The sequence below is a fragment of the Hyla sarda genome, chromosome 1 (genome assembly GCF_029499605.1).
Source record: "Hyla sarda isolate aHylSar1 chromosome 1, aHylSar1.hap1, whole genome shotgun sequence".
NCBI classification, from domain to species: domain Eukaryota; kingdom Metazoa; phylum Chordata; class Amphibia; order Anura; family Hylidae; genus Hyla; species Hyla sarda.
In genome coordinates this window covers 259,646,051-259,669,695 of record NC_079189.1, presented here as the reverse complement: position 1 = coordinate 259,669,695, position 23,645 = coordinate 259,646,051, and the positions used below count along the sequence as shown (strand labels likewise).

The following is a 23,645-nucleotide window of genomic DNA, read 5'->3' as shown; positions in this document are numbered from 1 at the left end:
CATCTTTATGCCTTGTATATTGTGGATTTAAGCATCAATAAATATTTTTATTAATCGGAGAGGAAGGCGGCAACAGAGCAAAATGTCAATGGCACCTTGGATTGCCAGCCAGTCTCCCATGCCGGTAACTGCCGGGCAGCAGTCTGCGATCTGAGGAGAGCAGGCACGTTCAGGCTTAGGATGGCCGTTGACAGCTTCACACCCTGTATATTGTGGATTTAAGCATTAATAAATCCTTTTCCGAATCGGAGCGGAAGGCGGCAACAGATTAAAATGTCAACTGCACCCGGGATTCCCAGCCAGTCTCCCATGCTGGTACTTACCAGGCCCTAAGCTGGGTAGCAGTCTGCGATCTGACGAGAGCAGGGGCGTTCAGCTTAGGATGGCCGTTGACAGTTTCACGCTTTGTATACTGTGGATTTAAGCATCAATAAATAATTTTCGGAATCGGAGCAGAAACAGAGCAAAATGTCAACTGCAACTGGGATTCCCAGCCAGTCTCCCATGCTGGTACTTACTGGGCCCTAAGCTGGGTAGCAGTCTGCGATCTGACTAGAGCAGGCGCGTTCAGCTTAGGACGGCCGTTGACATCTTCCCGCCTTGTATATTGTGGATTTAAGCATCAATAAATATTTTTATTAATCGGAGAGGAAGGCGGCAACAGAGCAAAATGTCAATGGCACCTTGGATTGCCAGCCAGTCTCCCATGCCGGTAACTGCCAGGCAGCAGTCTGCGATCTGAGGAGAGCAGGCACGTTCAGGCTTAGGATGGCCGTTGACAGCTTCACACCCTGTATATTGTGGATTGTGGATTTAAGCATCAATAAATCCTTTTCCGAATCGGAGCAGAAGGCGGCAACAGATTAAATTGTCAACTGCACCCGGGATTCCCAGCCAGTCTCCCATGCTGGTACTTACCAGGCCCGAAGCTGGGTAGCAGTCTGCGATCTGACGAGAACAGGCGCATTCAGCTTCGGATGGCCGTAGACAACTTCACACCCTGTATACTGTGGATTTAAGCATTAATAAATCCTTTTTGGAATCGGAGCGGAAGGCGGCAACAGAGCAAAATGTTAAGAACACCTGGGATTCCCAGCCAGTCTCCCATGCTAGTACTTACCGGGCCCCAAGCTGAGTAGCAGTCTGCGATCTGACGAGAGCAGGCGCGTTCAGCTTAGGACGGCCGTTGACAGCTTCTCGCTCTTTATACTGTGCATTTAAGCATCAATAAATCCTTTTCGGAATCGGAACGGAAGCGGCAACAGAGCAAAATGTCAACGGCAGCCGGGATTCCCAGCCAGTGTCCCATGCCGGTACTTACCAGGCCCTAAGATCTGTACCAGTCTGCGATCTGACGAGAGCAGGCGCGTTAAGCTTGGGATGGCCGTCGACAGCTTCACACCTTGTATACTGTGGATTTAAGCATCAATAAATTATTTTCGGAATCGGAGCGGAAGGCAGCAATAGACCAAAATGTCAACGGCAACCGGGATTCCCAGCCAGTCTCCCATGCCAGTACTTACCGGGCCCTAAGTTGGGTAGCAGTCTGCAATCTGACGAGAGCAGGCGCGTTCAGCTTAGGATGGCCGTTGACATCTTCACGCCTTGTATATTGTGGATTTAAGCATCAATAAATATTTTTATTATTCGGAGAAGAAGGCGGCAACAGAGCAAAATGTCAATGGCACCTTGGATTGCCAGCCAGTCTCCCATGCCTGTATCTGCCGGGCAGCAGTCTGCGATCTGACGAGAGCAGGCGCGTTCAGCTTAGGATGGCCGTTGACAGTTTCACGCTTTGTATACTGTGGATTTGAGCATCAATAAATAATTTTCGGAATCGGAGCAGAAACAGATTAAAATGTCAACTGCACCCGGGATTCCCAGCCAGTCTCCCATGCTGGTACTTACCAGGCCCTAAGCTGGGTAGCAGTCTGCGATCTGACGAGAGCAGGCGCGTTCAGCTTAGGATGGCCGTTGACAGCTTCACACTTTGTATACTGTGGACTTAAGCATCAATAAATAATTTTCGGAATCGGAGCAGAAACAGAGCAAAATGTCAACTGCACTTGGGATTCCCAGCCAGTTTCCCATGCTGGTACCTACTGGGCCCGAAGCTGGGTAGCAGTCTGCGATCTGACAAGAACAGGCGCATTCAGCTCAGGATGGCCGTAGACATCTTCACACCCTATATACTGTGGATTTAAGCATCAATAAATCCTTTTCGGAATCGGAGCGTAAGGCGGCAACAGAGCAAAATGTCAACGACACCTGGGATTCCCAGCCAGTCTCCCATGCTGGTACTTACCGGGCCGTAAACTGGGTAGCAGTCTGCGATCTGACAAGAGCAGGCGCGTTCAGCTTAGGATGGCCGTTGACAGCTTTTCGCCCTTTATACTGTGCATTTAAGCATCAATAAATCCTTTTCGGAATCGGAACGGAAGGCGGAAAATAGCAAAATGTCAACGGCAGCCGGGACTCCCAGCCAGTCTCCCATGCCGGTACTTACCGGGCCCTAAGATCTGTACCAGTCTGCGATCTGACGAGAGCAGGCGCGTTAAGCTTAGGATGGCCGTCGACAGCTTCACACCTTGTATACTGTGGATTTAAGCATCAATAAATTATTTTCGGAATCGGAGCGGAAGGCAGCAATAGAGCAAAATGTGAACGGCACTCGGGATTCCCAGGCAGTCTCCCACGCCAGTACTTACCGGGCCCTAAGCTGGGTAGCAGTCTGTGATCTGACGAGAGCAGGCGCGTTCAGCTTAGAATGGCCATTGACAGCTTCATGCTTTTTATACTGTGCATTTAAGCATCAATAAATCCTTTTCGGAATCAGAGAGGAAGGCGGCAACAGAGCAAAATGTCAATAGCCGGGCAGCAGTCTGCGATCTGACAAGAACAGGCACATTCAGCTTAGGATAGCCATAGACGGCTTCACACCCTGTATACTGTGGATTTAAGCATCAATAAATCCTTTTCGGAATCGGAGCGGAAGGCGGCTACAGAGCAAAATGTCAACAACACCTGGGATTCCCAGCCAATCTGCCATGCTGGTACTTACCAGGCCCTAAGTTGGATAGCAGTCTGCGATCTGACGAGAGCAGGCGCGTTCAGCTTAGGATGGCAGTTGACAGCTTCACACCCTTTATACTGTGCATTTAAGCATCAATAAATCATTTTCCGAATCGGAGCGGAAGGCGGCAACAGAGCAAAATGTCAACTGCACCCGGGATTCCCAGCCAGTCTCCCATGTCGGTACTTACTGGGCCCTAAGCTGGGTAGCAGTCTGCGATCTGACGAGAGCAGGCGCGTTCAGCTTAGGATGGCTGTTGACATTGTTATGCCTTGTATATTGTGGATTTAAGCATCAATAAATATTTTTATTAATCGGAGAAGAAGGCGGCAACAGAGCAAAATGTCAATGGCACCTTGGATTGCCAGCCAGTCTCCCATGCCGGTATCTGCCGGGCAGAAGTATGCGATCTGAGGAGAGCAGGCAAGTTCAGGCTCAGGATGGCCGTTGACAGCTTCACACCCTGTATATTGTGGATTTAAGCATCAATAAATCCTTTTCCGAATCGGAGCGGAAGGCGGCAACAGATTAAAATGTCAATTGCACCTGGGATTCACGGCCAGTCTCCCATGCTGGTACTTACCAGGCCCTAAGCTGGGTAGCAGTCTGCGATCTGACGAGAGCAGGCGCGTTCAGCTTAGGATGGCAGTTGACAGCTTCACACCCTTTATACTTTGCATTTAAGCATCAATAAATCATTTTCCGAATCGGAGCGGAAGGCGGCAACAGAGCAAAATGTCAACTGCACCCGGGATTCCCAGCCAGTCTCCCATGCCGGTACTTACTGGGCCCTAAGCTTGGTAGCAGTCTGCGATCTGACGAGAGCAGGCGCGTTCAGCTTAGGATGGCCATTGACATCTTCACGCCTTGTATATTGTGGATTTAAGCATCAATAAATATTTTTATTAATCGGCGAGGAAGGCGGCAACAGAGCAAAATGTCAATTGCACCTTGGATTGCCAGCCAGTCTCCCATGCCTGTATCTGCCGGGCAGCAGTCTGCGATCTGAGGAGAGCAGGCACGTTCAGGCTTAGAATGGCCATAGACAGCTTCACACGCTGTATATTGTGGATTTAAGCATCAATAAATCCTTTTCCGAATCGGAGCGGAAGGCGCCAACAGATTAAAATGTCAACTGCACCCGGGATTCCCAGCCTGTCTCCGATGCTGGTACTTACCAGGCCCTAAGCTGGGTAGCAGTCTGCAATCTGACGAGAGCAGTGGTGTTAAGCTTAGGATGGCCGTTGACAGCTTCACACTTTGTATACTGTGGATTTAAGCATCAATAAATAATTTTCGAAATCGGAGCAGAAACAGAGCAAAATGTCAACTGCACTTGGGATTCCCAGCCAGTTTCCCATGCTGGTACCTACTGGGCCCGAAGCTGGGTAGCAGTATGCGATCTGACAAGAACAGGCGCATTCAGCTCAGGATGGCCGTAGACATCTTCACACCCTATATACTGTGGATTTAAGCATCAATAAATCCTTTTCGGAATCGGAGCGTAAGGCGGCAACAGAGCAAAATGTCAACGACACCTGGGATTCCCAGCCAGTCTCCCATGCTGGTACTTACCGGGCCGTAAACTGGGTAGCAGTCTGCGATCTGACGAGAGCAGGCGCGTTCAGCTTAGGATGGCCGTTGATAGCTTTTCGCCCTTTATACTGTGCATTTAAGCATCAATAAATCCTTTTCGGAATCGGAACGGAAGGCGGCAAAATAGCAAAATGTCAACGGCAGCCGGGATTCCCAGCCAGTCTCCCATGCCGGTACTTACCGGGCCATAAGATCTGTACCAGTCTGCGAGCTGACGAGAGCAGGCGCGTTAAGCTTAGGATGGCCGTCGACAGCTTCACACCTTGTATACTGTGGATTTAAGCATCAATAAATTATTTTCGGAATCGGAGCGGAAGGCAGCAATAGAGCAAAATGTCAACGGCACCCGGGATTCCCAGGCAGTCTCCCACGCCAGTACTTACCGGGCCCTAAGCTGGGTAGCAGTCTGTGATCTGATGAGAGCAGGCGCGTTCAGCTTAGGATTGCCATTGACAGCTTCATGCTTTTTATACTGTGCATTTAAGCATCAATAAATCCTTTTCGGAATCAGAGAGGAAGGCGGCAACAGAGCAAAATGTCAATAGCCGGGCAGCAGTCTGCGATCTGACAAGAACAGGCACATTCAGCTTAGGATAGCCATAGACGGCTTCACACCCTGTATACTGTGGATTTAAGCATCAATAAATCCTTTTCGGAATCGGAGCAGAAGGCGGCTACAGAGCAAAATGTCAACAACACCTGGGATTCCCAGCCAGTCTCCCATGCTGGTACTTACCAGGCCCTAAGCTGGGTAGCAGTCTGCGATCTGACGAGAGCAGGCGGCGTTCAGCTTAGGATGGCCGTTGACAGCTTCATACCCTGTATATTGTTGATTTAAGCATCAATAAATCCTTTTCCGAATCGGAGCGGAAGGCGGCAACAGATTAAAATGTCAACTGCACCCGGGATTCACGGCAAGTCTCCCATGCTGGTACTTACCAGGCCCTAAGCTGGGTAGCAGTCTGCGATCTGACGAGAGCAGGCACGTTCAGCTTAGGATGGCCGTTGACAGCTTCACACTTTGTATACTGTGGATTTAAGCATCAACAAATAATTTTCGGAATCGGAGCAGAAACAGAGCAAAATGTCAACTGTTCTCGGGATTCCCAGCCAGTCTCCCATGCTGGTACTTACCAGGCCTGAAGCTGGGTAGCAGTCTGCGATCTGACAAGAACAGGCGCATTCAGCTCAGGATGGCCGTAGACATTTTCACACCCTATATACTGTGGATTTAAGCATCAATAAATCCTTTTCGGAATCGGAGCGGAAGGCGGCAACAAAGCAAAACGTCCACGAAACCTGGGATTCCCAGTTAGTCTCTCATGCTGGTACTTACCGGGCCCTAAGCTGGGTAGCAGTCTGCGATCTGACGAGAGCAGGCGCGTTCACCTTAGGATGGCCATTGACAGCTTCTCGCCCTTTATACTGTGCATTTAAGCATCAATAAATCCTTTTTGGAATCGGAACGAAAGGCGGCAACAGAGGAAAATGTCTACAGAGCTACAGAGCAAAACGTCAACAACACCTGAGATTCCCAGCCAGTCTCCCTTGCTGGTACTTACCGGGCCCTAAGCTGGGTAGCAGTCTGCGATCTGACGAGAGCAGGCGCATTCAGCTTAGGATGGCCGTTGACAGCTTCTCGCCCTTTATACTGTGCATTTAAGCATCAATTAATCCTTTTCGGAATCGGAACCGGAACGGAAGGCGGCAACAGAGCAAAATGTCAACGGCAGCCAGGATTCCCAGCCAGTGTCCCATGCCGGTACTTACCGGGCCCCAAGATCTGTACCAGTCTGCGATCTGACGAGAGCAGGCGCGTTCAGCTTAGGATGGCCATTGACAGCTTCATGCTTTTTATACTGTGCATTTAAGCATCAATAAATCCTTTTCGGATTCGGAACGAAAGGCGGCAACAGAGCAAAATGTCAACTGCACCCGGGATTCCCAGCCAGTCTCCCATGCCGGTACTTACTGGGCCCTAAGCTGCGTAGCAGTCTGCGATTTGACGAGAGCAGGCGCGTTCAGCTTAGGATGGCCGTTGACATCTTCACGCCTTGTATACTGTGGATTTAAGCATCAATAAATATTTTTTTTAATCGGAGAGGAAGGCGGCAACAGAGCAAAATATCAATAGCACCTTGGATTGCCAGCCAGTCTCCCATGCCCGTACTTGCCGGGCAGCAGTCTGCGATCTGACAAGAACAGGCGCATTCAGCTTAGGATAGCCGTAGATGGCTTCACACACTGTATACTGTGGATTTAAGCATCAATAAAGCATCCTTTTCGAAATTGGAGCAAAATGTCTACAGAGCTACAGAGCTAAATTTCAACAACCCCTGAGATTCCCAGCCAGTCTCCCATGCTGTTACATACCGGGCCCTAAGCTAGGTAGCAGTCTGCGATCTGACGAGAGCAGGCGCGTTCAGTTTAGGATGGCCATTGACAGCTTCATGCTTTTTTTACTGTGCATTTAAGCATCAATAAATCCTTTTCGGAATCGGAACGGAAGGCGGCAACAGAGCAAAAGGTCAAATGCACCCGGGATTCCCAGCCAGTCTCCCATGCCGGTACTTACTGGGCCCTAAGCTTGGTAGCAGTCTGCGATCTGACGAGAGCAGGCGCGTTCAGCTTAGGATGGCCATTGACATCTTCACGCCTTGTATATTGTGGATTTAAGCATCAATAAATATTTTTATTAATCGGCGAGGAAGGCGGCAACAGAGCAAAATGTCAATTGCACCTTGGATTGCCAGCCAGTCTCCCATGCCTGTATCTGCCGGGCAGCAGTCTGCGATCTGAGGAGAGCAGGCACGTTCAGGCTTAGGATGGCCATAGACAGCTTCACACGCTGTATATTGTGGATTTAAGCATCAATAAATCCTTTTCCGAATCGGAGCGGAAGGCGCCAACAGATTAAAATGTCAACTGCACCCGGGATTCCCAGCCTGTCTCCGATGCTGGTACTTACCAGGCCCTAAGCTGGGTAGCAGTCTGCGATCTGACGAGAGCAGGGGTGTTAAGCTTAGGATGGCCGTTGACAGCTTCACACTTTGTATACTGTGGATTTAAGCATCAATAAATAATTTTCGAAATCGGAGCAGAAACAGAGCAAAATGTCAACTGCACTTGGGATTCCCAGCCAGTTTCCCATGCTGGTACCTACTGGGCCCGAAGCTGGGTAGCAGTATGCGATCTGACAAGAACAGGCGCATTCAGCTCAGGATGGCCGTAGACATCTTCACACCCTATATACTGTGGATTTAAGCATCAATAAATCCTTTTCGGAATCGGAGCGTAAGGCGGCAACAGAGCAAAATGTCAACGACACCTGGGATTCCCAGCCAGTCTCCCATGCTGGTACTTACCGGGCCGTAAACTGGGTAGCAGTCTGCGATCTGACGAGAGCAGGCGCGTTCAGCTTAGGATGGCCGTTGATAGCTTTTCGCCCTTTATACTGTGCATTTAAGCATCAATAAATCCTTTTCGGAATCGGAACGGAAGGCGGCAAAATAGCAAAATGTCAACGGCAGCCGGGATTCCCAGCCAGTCTCCCATGCCGGTACTTACCGGGCCCTAAGATCTGTACCAGTCTGCGAGCTGACGAGAGCAGGCGCGTTAAGCTTAGGATGGCCGTCGACAGCTTCACACCTTGTATACTGTGGATTTAAGCATCAATAAATTATTTTCGGAATCGGAGCGGAAGGCAGCAATAGAGCAAAATGTCAACGGCACCCGGGATTCCCAGGCAGTCTCCCACGCCAGTACTTACCGGGCCCTAAGCTGGGTAGCAGTCTGTGATCTGATGAGAGCAGGCGCGTTCAGCTTAGGATTGCCATTGACAGCTTCATGCTTTTTATACTGTGCATTTAAGCATCAATAAATCCTTTTCGGAATCAGAGAGGAAGGCGGCAACAGAGCAAAATGTCAATAGCCGGGCAGCAGTCTGCGATCTGACAAGAACAGGCACATTCAGCTTAGGATAGCCATAGACGGCTTCACACCCTGTATACTGTGGATTTAAGCATCAATAAATCCTTTTCGGAATCGGAGCGGAAGGCGGCTACAGAGCAAAATGTCAACAACACCTGGGATTCCCAGCCAGTCTCCCATGCTGGTACTTACCAGGCCCTAAGCTGGGTAGCAGTCTGCGATCTGACGAGAGCAGGCGCGTTCAGCTTAGGATGGCCGTTGACAGCTTCATACCCTGTATATTGTTGATTTAAGCATCAATAAATCCTTTTCCGAATCGGAGCGGAAGGCGGCAACAGATTAAAATGTCAACTGCACCCGGGATTCACGGCAAGTCTCCCATGCTGGTACTTACCAGGCCCTAAGCTGGGTAGCAGTCTGCGATCTGACGAGAGCAGGCGCGTTCAGCTTAGGATGGCCGTTGACAGTTTCACACTTTGTATACTGTGGATTTAAGCATCAACAAATAATTTTCGGAATCGGAGCAGAAACAGAGCAAAATGTCAACTGTTCTCGGGATTCCCAGCCAGTCTCCCATGCTGGTACTTACCAGGCCTGAAGCTGGGTAGCAGTCTGCGATCTGACAAGAACAGGCGCATTCAGCTCAGGATGGCCGTAGACATTTTCACATCCTATATACTGTGGATTTAAGCATCAATAAATCCTTTTCGGAATCGGAGCGGAAGGCGGCAACAAAGCAAAACGTCCACAAAACCTGGGATTCCCAGTTAGTCTCTCATGCTGGTACTTACCGGGCCCTAAGCTGGGTAGCAGTCTGCGATCTGACGAGAGCAGGCGCGTTCACCTTAGGATGGCCATTGACAGCTTCTCGCCCTTTATACTGTGCATTTAAGCATCAATAAATCCTTTTTGGAATCGGAACGAAAGGCGGCAACAGAGGAAAATGTCTACAGAGCTACAGAGCAAAACGTCAACAACACCTGAGATTCCCAGCCAGTCTCCCATGCTGGTACTTACCGGGCCCTAAGCTGGGTAGCAGTCTGCGATCTGACGAGAGCAGGCGCATTCAGCTTAGGATGGCCGTTGACAGCTTCTCGCCCTTTATACTGTGCATTTAAGCATCAATAAATCCTTTTCGGAATCGGAACGGAAGGCGGCAACAGAGCAAAAGGTCAAATGCACCCGGGATTCCCAGCCAGTCTCCCATGCCGGTACTTACTGGGCCCTAAGCTGCGTAGCAGTCTGCGATTTGACGAGAGCAGGCGCGTTCAGCTTAGGATGGCCGTTGACATCTTCACGCCTTGTATACTGTGGATTTAAGCATCAATAAATATTTTTTTTAATCGGAGAGGAAGGCGGCAACAGAGCAAAATGTCAATAGCACCTTGGATTGCCAGCCAGTCTCCCATGCCTGTACTTGCCGGGCAGCAGTCTGCGATCTGACAAGAACAGGCGCATTTAGCTTAGGATAGCCGTAGACGGCTTCACACCCTGTATACTGTGGATTTAAGCATAAATAAATCCTTTTCGAAATCGGAGCAAAATGTCTACAGAGCTACAGAGCAAAATGTCAACAACACCTGAGATTCCCAGCCAGTCTCCCATGCTGGTACTTACCGGGCCCTAAGCTGGGTAGCAGTTTGCGATCTGACGAGAGCAGGCGCGTTCAGCTTAGGATGGCCGATGACAGCTTCATGCACTTTATACTGTGCATTTAAGCATCAATAAATCCTTTTCCGAATCGGAGCAGAAGTCGGCAACAGATTAAAATGTCAACTGCACCCGGGATTCCCAGCCAATCTCCCATGCTGGTACTTTCCAGGCCCTAAGCTGGGTAGCAGTCTGCGATCTGACGAGAGCAGGCGCGTTCAGCTTAGGATGGCCGTTGACAGCTTCACACTTTGTATACTGTGGATTTAAGCATCAATAAATAATTTTCGGAATCGGAGCAGAAACAGAGTAAAATGTCAACTGCACCCGGGATTCCCAGCCAGTCTCCCATGCTGGTATTTACCAGGCCCGAAGCTGGGTAGCAGTCTGCGATCTGACGAGAACAGGCGCATTCAGCTTAGGATGGCCGTAGACCGCTTCACACTCTGTATACTGTGGATACTGTGGATTTAAGCATAAATAAATCCTTTTCGGACTCGGAGCAGAAGGCGGCAACAGAGCAAAATGTCAACGGCAGCCGGGATTCCCAGCCAGTGTCCCATGCCGGTACTTACCGGGCCCTAAGATCTGTACCAGTCTGCGATCTGACGAGAGCAGGCGCGTTAAGCTTAGGATGGCCGTCGACAGCTTCACACCTTGTATACTGTGGATTTAAGCATCAATAATTCTTTTCGGAATTCGAGCAATAGAGCAAAATGTCAACGGCAACCGGGATTCCCAGCCAGTCTCCCATGCCAGTACTTACCGGGCCCTAAGCTGGGTAGCAGTCTGCACTCTGATGAAAGCAGGCCCTTTCAGCTTAGGATGGCCATTGACAGCTTCACACTTTGTATACTGTGGATTTAAGCATCAATAAATAATTTTCGGAATCGGAGCAGAAACAGAGCAAAATGTAAACTGCACCCGGGATTCCCAGCCAGTCTCCCATGCTGGTACTTACCAGGCCCGAAGCTGGGTAGCAGTCTGCGATCTGACGAGAGCAGGCGCGTTCAGCTTAGGATGGCCGTTGACAACTTTTTGCTTGTTATACTGTGCATTTAAGCATCAATAAATCCTTTTCGGAATCGGAACGGAAGGCGGCAACAGAGCAAAATGTCAACGGCAGCCGGGATTCCCAGCCAGTCTCCCATGCCGGTACTTACCGGGCACTAAGATCTGTACCAGTCTGCGATCTGACAAGAGCAGGCGCGTTAAGCTTAGGATGGCCGTCGACAGCTTCACACCTTGTATACTGTGGATTTAAGCATCAATAAATTCTTTTCGGAATCGGAGCGGAAGTCGGCAACAGAGCAAAATGTCAACGACACCTGGGATTCCCAGCCAGTCTCCCATGCTGGTACTTACCGGGCCCTAAGCTGGGTAGCAGTCTGCGATCTGACCAGAGCTGGCGCGTTCAGCTTAGGATGGCCGTTGACAGCTTCACACTTTGTATACTGTGCATTTAAGCATCAATAAATCCTTTTCGGAATCGGAACGGAAGGCGGCAACAGAGTAAAATGTCAACGGCAACCGGCATTCCCAGCCAGTGTCCCATGCCGGTACTTACCGGGCCCTAAGATCTGTACCAGTCTGCGATCTGACGAGAGCAGGCGCGTTAAGCTTAGGATGGCCGTCGAAAGCTTCACACCTTGTATACTGTGGATTTAAGCATCAATAAATTATTTTCGGAATCGGAGCGGAAGTCAGCAATAGAGCAAGATGTCAACGGCAACCGGGATTCCCAGACAGCCTCCCATGCCAGTACTTACCAGGCCTTAAGCTGGGTAGCAGTCTGCGATCTGACGAGAGCAGGCATGTTCAGCTTAGGATGGCCATTGACAGCTTCATGCTTTTAATACTGTGCATTTAAGCATCAATAAATCCTTTTCGGAATCGGAACAGAAGGCGGCAACAGAGCAAAATGTCAACTGCACCCGGGATTCCCAGCCAGTCTCAAATGCCGGTACTTACTGGGCCCTAAGTTGGGTAGCAGTCTGCGCTCTGACGAGAGCAGGCGCGTTCAGCTTAGGATGGCCGTTGACATCTTTACGTCTTGTATATTGTGGATTTAAGCATCAATAAATATTTTTATTAATCGGAGAGGAAGGCGGCAACAGAGCAAAATGTCAATGGCACCTTGGATTGCCAGCCAGTCTACCATGCCGGTATCTGCCAGGCAGCAGTCTGCGATCTGAGGAGAGCAGGCACGTTCAGGCTTAGGATGGCCGTTGACAGCTTCACACCATGTATATTGTGGATTTAAGCATCAATAAATCCTTTTCCGAATCGGAGCGGAAGGCGGCAACAGATTAAAATGTCAACTGCACCCGGGATTCCCAGCCAGTCTCCCATGCTGGTACTTACCAGGCCCTAAGCTGGGTAGCAGTCTGCGATCTGACGTGAGCAAGCGCGTTCAGCTTAGGATGGCCGTTGACAGCTTCACACTTTGTATACTGTGGATTTAAGCATCAATAAATAATTTTCGGAAACTGAACAGAAACAGAGCAAAATGTCAACTGCACCCGGGATTCCCAGCCAGTCTCTCATGCTGGTACTTACCAGGCCCGAAGCTGGGTAGCAGTGTGCGATCTGAAGAGAACAGGCGCATTCAGCTTTGGATGGCCGTAGACCTCTTCACACCCTGTATACTGTGGATTTAAGCATTAATAAATCCTTTTCGGAATCGGAGCGGAAGGTAGCAACAGAGCAAAATGTCAATGACACTTGGGATTCCAAGCCAGTCTCCCATGCTGGTACTTACCGGGCCCTAAGCTGGGTATCAGTCTACGATCTGACGAGAGCAGGTGCGTTCAGCTTAGGATGGCCGTTGACAGCTGCTTGCCCTTTATACTGTGCATTTAAGCATCAATAAATCCTTTTCGGAATCGGAACGGAAGGCGGCAACAGAGCAAAATGTCAACGGCAGCCGGGATTCCCAGCCAGTGTCCCATGCCGGTATTTACCAGGCCCTAAGATCTGTACCAGTCTGCGATCTGACGAGAGCAGGCGCGTTAAGCTTAGGATGGCCGTCGACAGCTTCACACCTTGTATACTGTGGATTTAAGCATCAATAAATTATTTTCGGAATCGGAGCTGAAGGCAGCAATAGAGCAGAATGTCAACGGCACCCGGGATTCCCAGCCAGTCTCCCATGCCAATACTTACCTGGCCCTAAGCTGGGTAGCAGTCTGCGATCTGACGAGAGCAGGCGCGTTCAGCTTAGGATGGCCATTGACAGCTTAATGCTTTTTATACTGTGCATTTAAGCATCAATAAATCCTTTTCGGAATCGGAACGGAAGGCGGCAACAGAGCAAAACGTCAACTGCACCCGGGATTCCCAGCCAGTCTCCCATGCCGGTACTTACTGGGCCCTAAGCTGCGTAGCAATCTGCGATCTGACAAGAGCAGGCGCGTTCAGCTTAGGATGGCCGTTGACATCTTCACGCCTTGTATACTGTGGATTTAAGCATCAATAAATATTTTTTTTAATCGGAGAGGAAGGCGGCAACAGAGCAAAATGTCAATAGCACCTTGGATTGCCAGCCAGTCTCCCATGCCCGTACTTGCCGTCAGCAGTCTGCGATCTGACAAGAACAGGCACATTCAGCTTAGGATAGCCGTAGACGGCTTCACACACTGTATACTGTGGATTTAAGCATCAATAAATCCTTTTCGGAATCGGAGCGGAAGGTGGCTACAGAGCAAAATGTCAACAACACCTGGGATTCCCAGCCAGTCTCCCATGCTGGTACTTACCGGGCCCTAAGCTGGGTAGCAGTCTGCGATCTGACGAGAGCAGGCGCGTTCAGCTTAGGATGGCCGTTGACTTCTTCACGCCTTGTATACTGTGGATTTAAGCATCAATAAATATTTTTTTTAATCGGAGAGGAAGGCGGCAACAGAGCAAAATGTCAATAGCACCTTGGATTGCCAGCCAGTCTCCCATGCCTGTACTTGCCGGGCAGCAGTCTGCGATCTGACAAGAACAGGCGCATTTAGCTTAGGATAGCCGTAGACGGCTTCACACCCTGTATACTGTGGATTTAAGCATCAATAAATCCTTTTCGAAATCGGAGCAAAATGTCTACAGAGCTACAGAGCAAAATGTCAACAACACCTGAGATTCCCAGCCAGTCTCCCAAGCTGGTACTTACCGGGCCCTAAGCTGGGTAGCAGTTTGCGATCTGACAAGAGCAGGCGCGTTCAGCTTAGGATGGCCGTTGACAGCTTCACACTTTGTATACTGTGGATTTAAGCATCAATAAATAATTTTCGGAATCGGAGCAGAAACAGAGTAAAATGTCAACTGCACCCGGGATTCCCAGCCAGTCTCCCATGCTGGTATTTACCAGGCCCGAAGCTGGGTAGCAGTCTGCGATCTGACGAGAACAGGCGCATTCAGCTTAGGATGGCCGTAGACCGCTTCACACTCTGTATACTGTGGATTTAAGCATAAATAAATCCTTTTCGGAATCGGAGCAGAAGGCGGCAACAGAGCAAAATGTCAACGGCAGCCGGGATTCCCAGCCAGTGTCCCATGCCGGTACTTACCGGGCCCTAAGATCTGTACCAGTCTGCGATCTGACAAGAGCAGGCGCGTTAAGCTTAGGATGGCCGTCGACAGCTTCACACCTTGTATACTGTGGATTTAAGCATCAATAATTCTTTTCGGAATTCGAGCAATAGAGCAAAATGTCAACGGCAACCGGGATTCCCAGCCAGTCTCCCATGCCAGTACTTACCGGGCCCTAAGCTGGGTAGCAGTCTGCACTCTGACGAAAGCAGGCCCTTTCAGCTTAGGATGGCCATTGACAGCTTCAAGCTTTTTATACTGTGCATTTAAGCATCAATAAATCCTTTTCGGAATCGGAACGGAAGGCGGCAACAGAGCAAAATGTCAACTGCACCCGGGATTCCCAGCCAGTCTCCCATGCCGGTTCTTACTGGGCCCTAAGCTGGGTAGCAGTCTGCGATCTGATGAGAGCAGGCGCGTTCAGCTTAGGATGGCCGTTGACATTTTCACGCCTTGTATATTGTGGATTTAAGCATCAATAAATATTTTTATTAATCGGAGAGGAAGGCGGCAACAGAGCAAAATGTCAATGGCACCTTGGTTTGCCAGCCAGTCTACCATGCCGGTAACTGCCGGGCAGCAGTCTGCGATCTGAGGAGAGCAAGCACGTTCAGGCTTAGGATGGCCGTTGACAGCTTCACACCCTGTATATTGTGGATTTAAGCATCAATAAATCCTTTTCCGAATCGGAGCGGAAGGCGGCAACAGATTAAAATGTCAACTGCACACGGGATTCCCAGCCAGTCTCCCATGCTGGTACTTACCAGGCCCTAAGCTGGGTAACAGTCTGCGATCTGACGAGAGCAGGCGCGTTCAGCTTAGGATGGCCGTTGACAGCTTCACACTTTGTATACTGTGGATTTAAGCATCAATAAATAATTTTCGGAATCGGAGCAGAAACAGAGCAAAATGTAAACTGCACCCGGGATTCCCAGCCAGTCTCCCATGCTGGTACTTACCAGGCCCGAAGCTGGGTAGCAGTCTGCGATCTGACGAGAACAGGCGCATTCAGCTTAGGATGGCCGTAGACATCTTCACACCCTGTATACTGTGGATACTGTGGATACTGTGGATACTGTGGATTCTGTGGATTTAAGCATCAATAAATCCTTTTCCGAATCGGAGCGGAAGGCGGCAACAGAGCAAAATGTCAACGACACCTGGGATTCCCAGCCAGTCTCCCATGCTGGTACTTACCGCGCCCTAAGCTGGGTAGCAGTCTGCGATCTGACGAGAGCAGGCGCGTTCAGCTTAGGATGGCCGTTGACAGCTTTTTGCTTGTTATACTGTGCATTTAAGCATCAATAAATCCTTTTCGGAATCGGAACGGAAGGCGGCAACAGAGCAAAATGTCAACGGCAGCCGGGATTCCCAGCCAGTCTCCCATGCCGGTACTTACCGGGCACTAAGATCTGTACCAGTCTGCGATCTGACGAGAGCAGGCGCGTTAAGCTTAGGATGGCCGTCGACAGCTTCACACCTTGTATACTGTGGATTTAAGCATCAATAAATTCTTTTCGGAATCGGAGCGGAAGGCAGCAATAGAGAGAATTGTCAACGGCAGCCGGGATTCCCAGCCAGTCTCCCATGCCAGTACTTACCAGGCCCTAAGCTGGGTAGCAGTCTGCGATCTGACGAGAGCAGGCGCGTTCTGCTTAGGATGGCCATTGACAGCTTCCTGCTTTTTATACTTTGCATTTAAGCATCAATAAATCCTTTTCGGAATCTGAGAGGAAGGCGGCAACAGAGCAAAATGTCAATAGCACCTTGGATTGCCAGCCAGTCTCCCATGCCCGTACTTGCCGGGCAGCAGTCTGCGATCTGACAAGAACAGGCACATTCAGCTTAGGATAGCCGTAGACGGCTTCACACCCAGTATACTGTGGATTTAAGCATCAATAAATCCTTTTCGGAATCGGAGCGGAAGGCGGCTACAGAGCAAAATGTCAACAACACCTGGGATTCCCAGCCAGTCTCCCATGCTGGTACTTACCGGGCCCTAAGCTGGGTAGCAGTCTGCGATCTGACGAGAGCAGGCACGTTCAGCTTAGGATGGCCATTGACAGCTTCACGCCCTTTATACTGTGCATTTAAGCATCAATAAATCCTTTTCCGAATCAGAGCAGAAGGCGGCAACAGAGCAAAATGTCAACTGCACCCGGGATTCCCAGCCAGTCTCCCATGCCGGTACTTACTGGGCCCTAGGCTGGGTAGCAGTCTGCGATCTGACGAGGGTAGGCGTGTTCAGCTTAGGATGGCCGTTGACATCTTTACGCTTTGTATATTGTGGATTTAAGCATCAATAAATATTTTTATTAATCAGAGAAGAAGGCGGCAACAGAGCAAAATGTCAATGGCACCTTGGATTGCCAGCCAGTCTCCCATGCAGGTATCTGCCATCTGAGGAGAGCAGGCACGTTCAGGCTTAGGATGGCCGTTGACAGCTTCACACCCTGTATATTGTGGATTTAAGCATCAATAAATCCTTTACCGAATTGGAGCAGAAGGCGGCAACAGATTAAAATGTCAACTGCACCCGGGATTCCCAGCCAGTCTCCCATGCTGATACTTAACAGGCCCGAAGCTGGGAAGCAGTCTGCGATCTGACGAGAACAGGCGCATTAAGCTTAGGATGGCCGTAGACATCTTCACACCCTGTATACTGTGGATTTAAGCATCAATAAAACCTTTTCGGAATTGGAGCGGAAGGCGGCAACAGAGCAAAATGTCAACGACACTTGGTATTCCCAGCCAGTCTCCCATGCTGGTACCTACCAGGCCCTAAGCTGGGTAAAAGTCTGCGATCTGACGAGAGCAGGCGCGTTAAGCTTAGGATGGCCGTCGACAGCTTCACACCTTGTATACTGTGGATTTAAGCATCAATAATTCTTTTCGGAATTCGAGCAATAGAGCAAAATCTCAACGGCAACCGGGATTCCCAGCCAGTCTCCCATGCCAGTACTTACCGGGCCCTAAGCTGGGTAGCAGTCTGCACTCTGACGAAAGCAGGCCCTTTCAGCTTAGGATGGCCATTGACAGCTTCAAGCTTTTTATACTGTGCATTTAAGCATCAATAAATCCTTTTCGGAATCGGAACGGAAGGCGGCAACAGAGCAAAATGTCAACTGCACCCGGGATTCCCAGCCAGTCTCCCATGCCGGTTCTTACTGGGCCCTAAGCTGGGTAGCAGTCTGCGATCTGATGAGAGCAGGCGCGTTCAGCTTAGGATGGCCGTTGACATTTTCACGCCTTGTATATTGTGGATTTAAGCATCAATAAATATTTTTATTAATCGGAGAGGAAGGCGGCAACAGAGCAAAATGTCAATGGCACCTTGGTTTGCCAGCCAGTCTACCATGCCGGTAACTGCCGGGCAGCAGTCTGCGATCTGAGGAGAGCAAGCACGTTCAGGCTTAGGATGGCCGTTGACAGCTTCACACCCTGTATATTGTGGATTTAAGCATCAATAAATCCTTTTCCGAATCGGAGCGGAAGGCGGCAACAGATTAAAATGTCAACTGCACACGGGATTCCCAGCCAGTCTCCCATGCTGGTACTTACCAGGCCCTAAGCTGGGTAACAGTCTGCGATCTGACGAGAGCAGGCGCGTTCAGCTTAGGATGGCCGTTGACAGCTTCACACTTTGTATACTGTGGATTTAAGCATCAATAAATAATTTTCGGAATCGGAGCAGAAACAGAGCAAAATGTAAACTGCACCCGGGATTCCCAGCCAGTCTCCCATGCTGGTACTTACCAGGCCCGAAGCTGGGTAGCAGTCTGCGATCTGACGAGAACAGGCGCATTCAGCTTAGGATGGCCGTAGACATCTTCACACCCTGTATACTGTGGATACTGTGGATACTGTGGATACTGTGGATACTGTGGATTCTGTGGATTTAAGCATCAATAAATCCTTTTCCGAATCGGAGCGGAAGGCGGCAACAGAGCAAAATGTCAACGACACCTGGGATTCCCAGCCAGTCTCCCATGCTGGTACTTACCGCGCCCTAAGCTGGGTAGCAGTCTGCGATCTGACGAGAGCAGGCGCGTTCAGCTTAGGATGGCCGTTGACAGCTTTTTGCTTGTTATACTGTGCATTTAAGCATCAATAAATCCTTTTCGGAATCGGAACGGAAGGCGGCAACAGAGCAAAATGTCAACGGCAGCCGGGATTCCCAGCCAGTCTCCCATGCCGGTACTTACCGGGCACTAAGATCTGTACCAGTCTGCGATCTGATGAGAGCAGGCGCGTTAAGCTTAGGATGGCCGTCGACAGCTTCACACCTTGTATACTGTGGATTTAAGCATCAATAAATTCTTTTCGGAATCGGAGCGGAAGGCAGCAATAGAGAGAATTGTCAACGGCAGCCGGGATTCCCAGCCAGTCTCCCATGCCAGTACTTACCAGGCCCTAAGCTGGGTAGCAGTCTGCGATCTGACGAGAGCAGGCGCGTTCTGCTTAGGATGGCCATTGACAGCTTCCTGCTTTTTATACTTTGCATTTAAGCATCAATAAATCCTTTTCGGAATCTGAGAGGAAGGCGGCAACAGAGCAAAATGTCAATAGCACCTTGGATTGCCAGCCAGTCTCCCATGCCCGTACTTGCCGGGCAGCAGTCTGCGATCTGACAAGAACAGGCACATTCAGCTTAGGATAGCCGTAGACGGCTTCACACCCAGTATACTGTGGATTTAAGCATCAATAAATCCTTTTCGGAATCGGAGCGGAAGGCGGCTACAGAGCAAAATGTCAACAACACCTGGGATTCCCAGCCAGTCTCCCATGCTGGTACTTACCGGGCCCTAAGCTGGGTAGCAGTCTGCGATCTGACGAGAGCAGGCACGTTCAGCTTAGGATGGCCATTGACAGCTTCACGCCCTTTATACTGTGCATTTAAGCATCAATAAATCCTTTTCCGAATCAGAGCAGAAGGCGGCAACAGAGCAAAATGTCAACTGCACCCGGGATTCCCAGCCAGTCTCCCATGCCGGTACTTACTGGGCCCTAGGCTGGGTAGCAGTCTGCGATCTGACGAGGGTAGGCGTGTTCAGCTTAGGATGGCCGTTGACATCTTTACGCTTTGTATATTGTGGATTTAAGCATCAATAAATATTTTTATTAATCAGAGAAGAAGGCGGCAACAGAGCAAAATGTCAATGGCACCTTGGATTGCCAGCCAGTCTCCCATGCCGGTATCTGCCATCTGAGGAGAGCAGGCACGTTCAGGCTTAGGATGGCCGTTGACAGCTTCACACCCTGTATATTGTGGATTTAAGCATCAATAAATCCTTTACCGAATTGGAGCAGAAGGCGGCAACAGATTAAAATGTCAACTGCACCCGGGATTCCCAGCCAGTCTCCCATGCTGATACTTACCAGGCCCGAAGCTGGGAAGCAGTCTGCGATCTGACGAGAACAGGCGCATTCAGCTTAGGATGGCCGTAGACATCTTCACACCCTGTATACTGTGGATTTAAGCATCAATAAAACCTTTTCGGAATTGGAGCTGAAGGCGGCAACAGAGCAAAATGTCAACGACACTTGGTATTCCCAGCCAGTCTCCCATGCTGGTACCTACCAGGCCCTAAGCTGGGTAGCGGTCTGCGATCTGACGAGAGGAGGCGCGTTCAGCTTAGGATGGCAGTTGACAGCTTCAAACTTTGTATACTGTGCATTTAAGCATCAATAAATCCTTTTCGGAATCCGAACGGAAGGCGGCAACAGAGCAAAATGTCAACGGCAGCCGGGATTCCCAGCCAGTGTCCCATGCCGGTACTTACCGGGCCCTAAGATCTGTACCAGTCTGCGATCTGACGAGAGCAGGCGCGTTAAGCTTAGGATGACCGTCGACAGCTTCACACCTTGTATACTGTGGATTTAAGCATCAATAAATTATTTTCGGAATCGGAGCGGAAGGCAGCAATAGAGCAAAATGTCAACGGCAAGCGGGATTCCCAGCCAGTTTCCCATGCCGGTACTTACTGGGCCCTAAGCTGGGTTGCAGTCTGCAATCTGACGAGAGCAGGCGCGTTCAGCTTAGGATGGCCATTGACAGCTTCATGATTTTTATACTGTGCATTTAAGCATCAATAAATCCTTTTCGGAATCGGAACGGAAGGCGGCAACAGAGCAAAATGTCAACTGCACCCGAGATTCCCAGCCAGTCTCCCATGCCGGTACTTACCGGGCCCTAAGATCTGTACCAGTCTGCGATCTGACGAGAGCAGGCGCGTTAAGCTTAGGATGGCCGTAGACATCTTCACACCCTGTATACTGTGGATTTAAGCATCAATAAAACCTTTTCGGAATTGGAGCGGAAGGCGGCAACAGAGCAAAATGTCAACGACACTTGGTATTCCCAGCCAGTCTCCCATGCTGGTACCTACCAGGCCCTAAGCTGGGTAGCGGTCTGCGATCTGACGAGAGGAGGCGCGTTCAGCTTAGGATGGCAGTTGACAGCTTCAAACTTTGTATACTGTGCATTTAAGCATCAATAAATCCTTTTCGGAATCCGAACGGAAGGCGGCAACAGAGCAAAATGTCAACGGCAGCCGGGATTCCCAGCCAGTGTCCCATGCCGGTACTTACCGGGCCCTAAGATCTGTACCAGTCTGCGATCTGACGAGAGCAGGCGTGTTAAGCTTAGGATGGCTGTTGACAGCTTCACTCCTTGTATACTGTGGATTTAAGCATCAATAAATTATTTTCGGAATCGGAGCGGAAGGCAGCAATAGAGCAAAATGTCAACGGCACCCGGGATTCCCAGCCAGTCTCCCATGCCAGTACTTACCGGGCCCTAAGCTGGGTAGCAGTCTGCGATCTGACGAGAGCAGGCGCGTTTAGCTTAGGATGGCCATTGACAGCTTCAAGCTTTTTATACTGTGCATTTAAGCAACAATAAATCCTTTTCGGAATCAGAGAGGAAGGCGGCAACAGAGCAAAATGTCAATAGCACCTTGGATTGCCAGCCAGTCTCCCATGCCCGTACTTGCCGGGCAGCAGTCTGCGATCTGACAAGAACAAGCACATTAAGCTTAGGATAGCCGTAGACGGCTTCACACCCTGTATACTGTGGATTTAAGCATCAATAAATCCTTTTAGGAATCGGAGCGGAAGGCGGCTACAGAGCAAAATGTCAACTGCACCCGGGATTCCCAGCCAGTCTCCCATGCCGGTACTTACTGGGCCCTAAGCTGCGTAGCAGTCTGCAATCTGACGAGAATAGGCGCGTTCAACTTAGGATGGCCGTTGACATCTTCACGCCTTGTATACTGTGGATTTAAGCATCAATAAATATTTTTTTTAATCGGAGAGGAAGGCGGCAACAGAGCAAAATGTCAATAGCACCTTGGATTGCCAGCCAGTCTCCCATGCCTGTACTTGCCGGGCAGCAGTCTGCGATCTGACAAGAACAGGCGCATTCAGCTTAGGATAGCCATAGACGGCTTCACACCCTGTATACTGTGGATTTAAGCATCAATAAATCCTTTTCGAAATCGGAGCAAAATGTCTACAGAGCTACATGTCAACAACACCTGAGACTCCCAGCCAGTCTCCCATGCTGATACTTACCGGGCCCTAAGCTGGGTAGCAGTCTGCGATCTGACGAGAGCAGGTGCGTTCAGCTTAGGATGGCCGTTGACAGCTTCACGCCCTTTATACTGTGCATTTAAGCATCAATAAATCCTTTTCGGAATCGGAACGGAAGGCGGCAACAGAGCAAAATGTCAACGGCAGCCGAGATTCCCAGCCAGTGTCCCATGCCGGTACTTACCGGGCCCTAAGATCTGTACAAGTCTGCGATCTGACGAGAGCAGGCGTGTTAAGCTTAGGATGGCTGTTGACAGCTTCACACCTTGTATACTGTGGATTTAAGCATCAATAAATTATTTTCGGAATCGGAGCGGAAGGCAGCAATAGAGCAAAATGTCAACGGCACTCGGGATTCCCAGCCAGTCTCCCATGCCAGTACTTACCGGGCCCTAAACTGGGTAGCAGTCTGCGATCTGACGAGAGCAGGCGCGTTTAGCTTAGGATGGCCATTGACAGCTTCATGCTTTTTATACTGTGCATTTAAGCATCAATAAATCCTTTTCGGAATCGGAGAGGAAGGCGGCAACAGAGCAAAATGTCAATAGCACCTTGGATTGCCAGCCAGTCTCCCATGCCCGTACATGCCGGGCAGCAGTCTGCGATCTGACAAGAACAAGCACATTAAGCTTAGGATAGCCGTAGACGGCTTCACACCCTGTATACTGTGGATTTAAGCATCAATAAATCCTTTTAGGAATCGGAGCGGAAGGCGGCTACAGAGCAAAATGTCAACCGCACCTGGGATTCCCAGCCAGTCTCCCATGCCGGTACTTACTGGGCCCTAAGCTGCGTAGCAGTCTGCGATCTAACGAGAATAGGCGCGTTCAACTTAGGATGGCTGTTGACATCTTCACGCCTTGTATACTGTGGATTTAAGCATACATAAATATTTTTTTTAATCGGAGAGGAAGGCGGCAACAGAGCAAAATGTCAATAGCACCTTGGATTGCCGGCCAGTCTCCCATGCCTGTACTTGCCGGGCAGCAGTCTGCGATCTGACAAGAACAGGCGCATTCAGCTTAGGATAGCCATAGACGGCTTCACACCCTGTATACTGTGGATTTAAGCATCAATTAATCCTTTTCGAAATCGGAGCAAAATGTCTACAGAGCTACATGTCAACAACACCTGAGACTCCCAGCCAGTCTCCCATGCTGATACTTACCGGGCCCTAAGCTGGGTAGCAGTCTGCGATCTGACGAGAGCAGGTGCGTTCAGCTTAGGA

At 49.9% G+C, this 23,645-nt stretch overlaps 10 pseudogenes; all 10 read right to left on the bottom strand.

Annotated features, from left to right (window-relative positions):
- Positions 1-1,859: 1,859 nt before the first annotated feature.
- On the bottom strand, positions 1,860-1,979 carry LOC130351061 (5S ribosomal RNA; annotated as a pseudogene).
- A 3,024-nt stretch (positions 1,980-5,003) lies between these two features.
- On the bottom strand, positions 5,004-5,123 carry LOC130346963 (5S ribosomal RNA; annotated as a pseudogene).
- A 233-nt stretch (positions 5,124-5,356) lies between these two features.
- On the bottom strand, positions 5,357-5,477 carry LOC130352473 (5S ribosomal RNA; annotated as a pseudogene).
- Positions 5,478-8,389: 2,912 nt separating this feature from the next.
- On the bottom strand, positions 8,390-8,509 carry LOC130346952 (5S ribosomal RNA; annotated as a pseudogene).
- Positions 8,510-8,742: 233 nt separating this feature from the next.
- Positions 8,743-8,862, bottom strand: LOC130315398 (5S ribosomal RNA; annotated as a pseudogene).
- Positions 8,863-9,567: 705 nt separating this feature from the next.
- LOC130347134 (5S ribosomal RNA) lies at positions 9,568-9,687 on the bottom strand (annotated as a pseudogene).
- A 2,282-nt stretch (positions 9,688-11,969) lies between these two features.
- On the bottom strand, positions 11,970-12,089 carry LOC130352324 (5S ribosomal RNA; annotated as a pseudogene).
- Positions 12,090-13,365: 1,276 nt separating this feature from the next.
- Positions 13,366-13,485, bottom strand: LOC130329887 (5S ribosomal RNA; annotated as a pseudogene).
- A 473-nt stretch (positions 13,486-13,958) lies between these two features.
- On the bottom strand, positions 13,959-14,078 carry LOC130320293 (5S ribosomal RNA; annotated as a pseudogene).
- A 7,490-nt stretch (positions 14,079-21,568) lies between these two features.
- On the bottom strand, positions 21,569-21,688 carry LOC130352669 (5S ribosomal RNA; annotated as a pseudogene).
- Between the last annotated feature and the right edge of the window lie 1,957 nt (positions 21,689-23,645).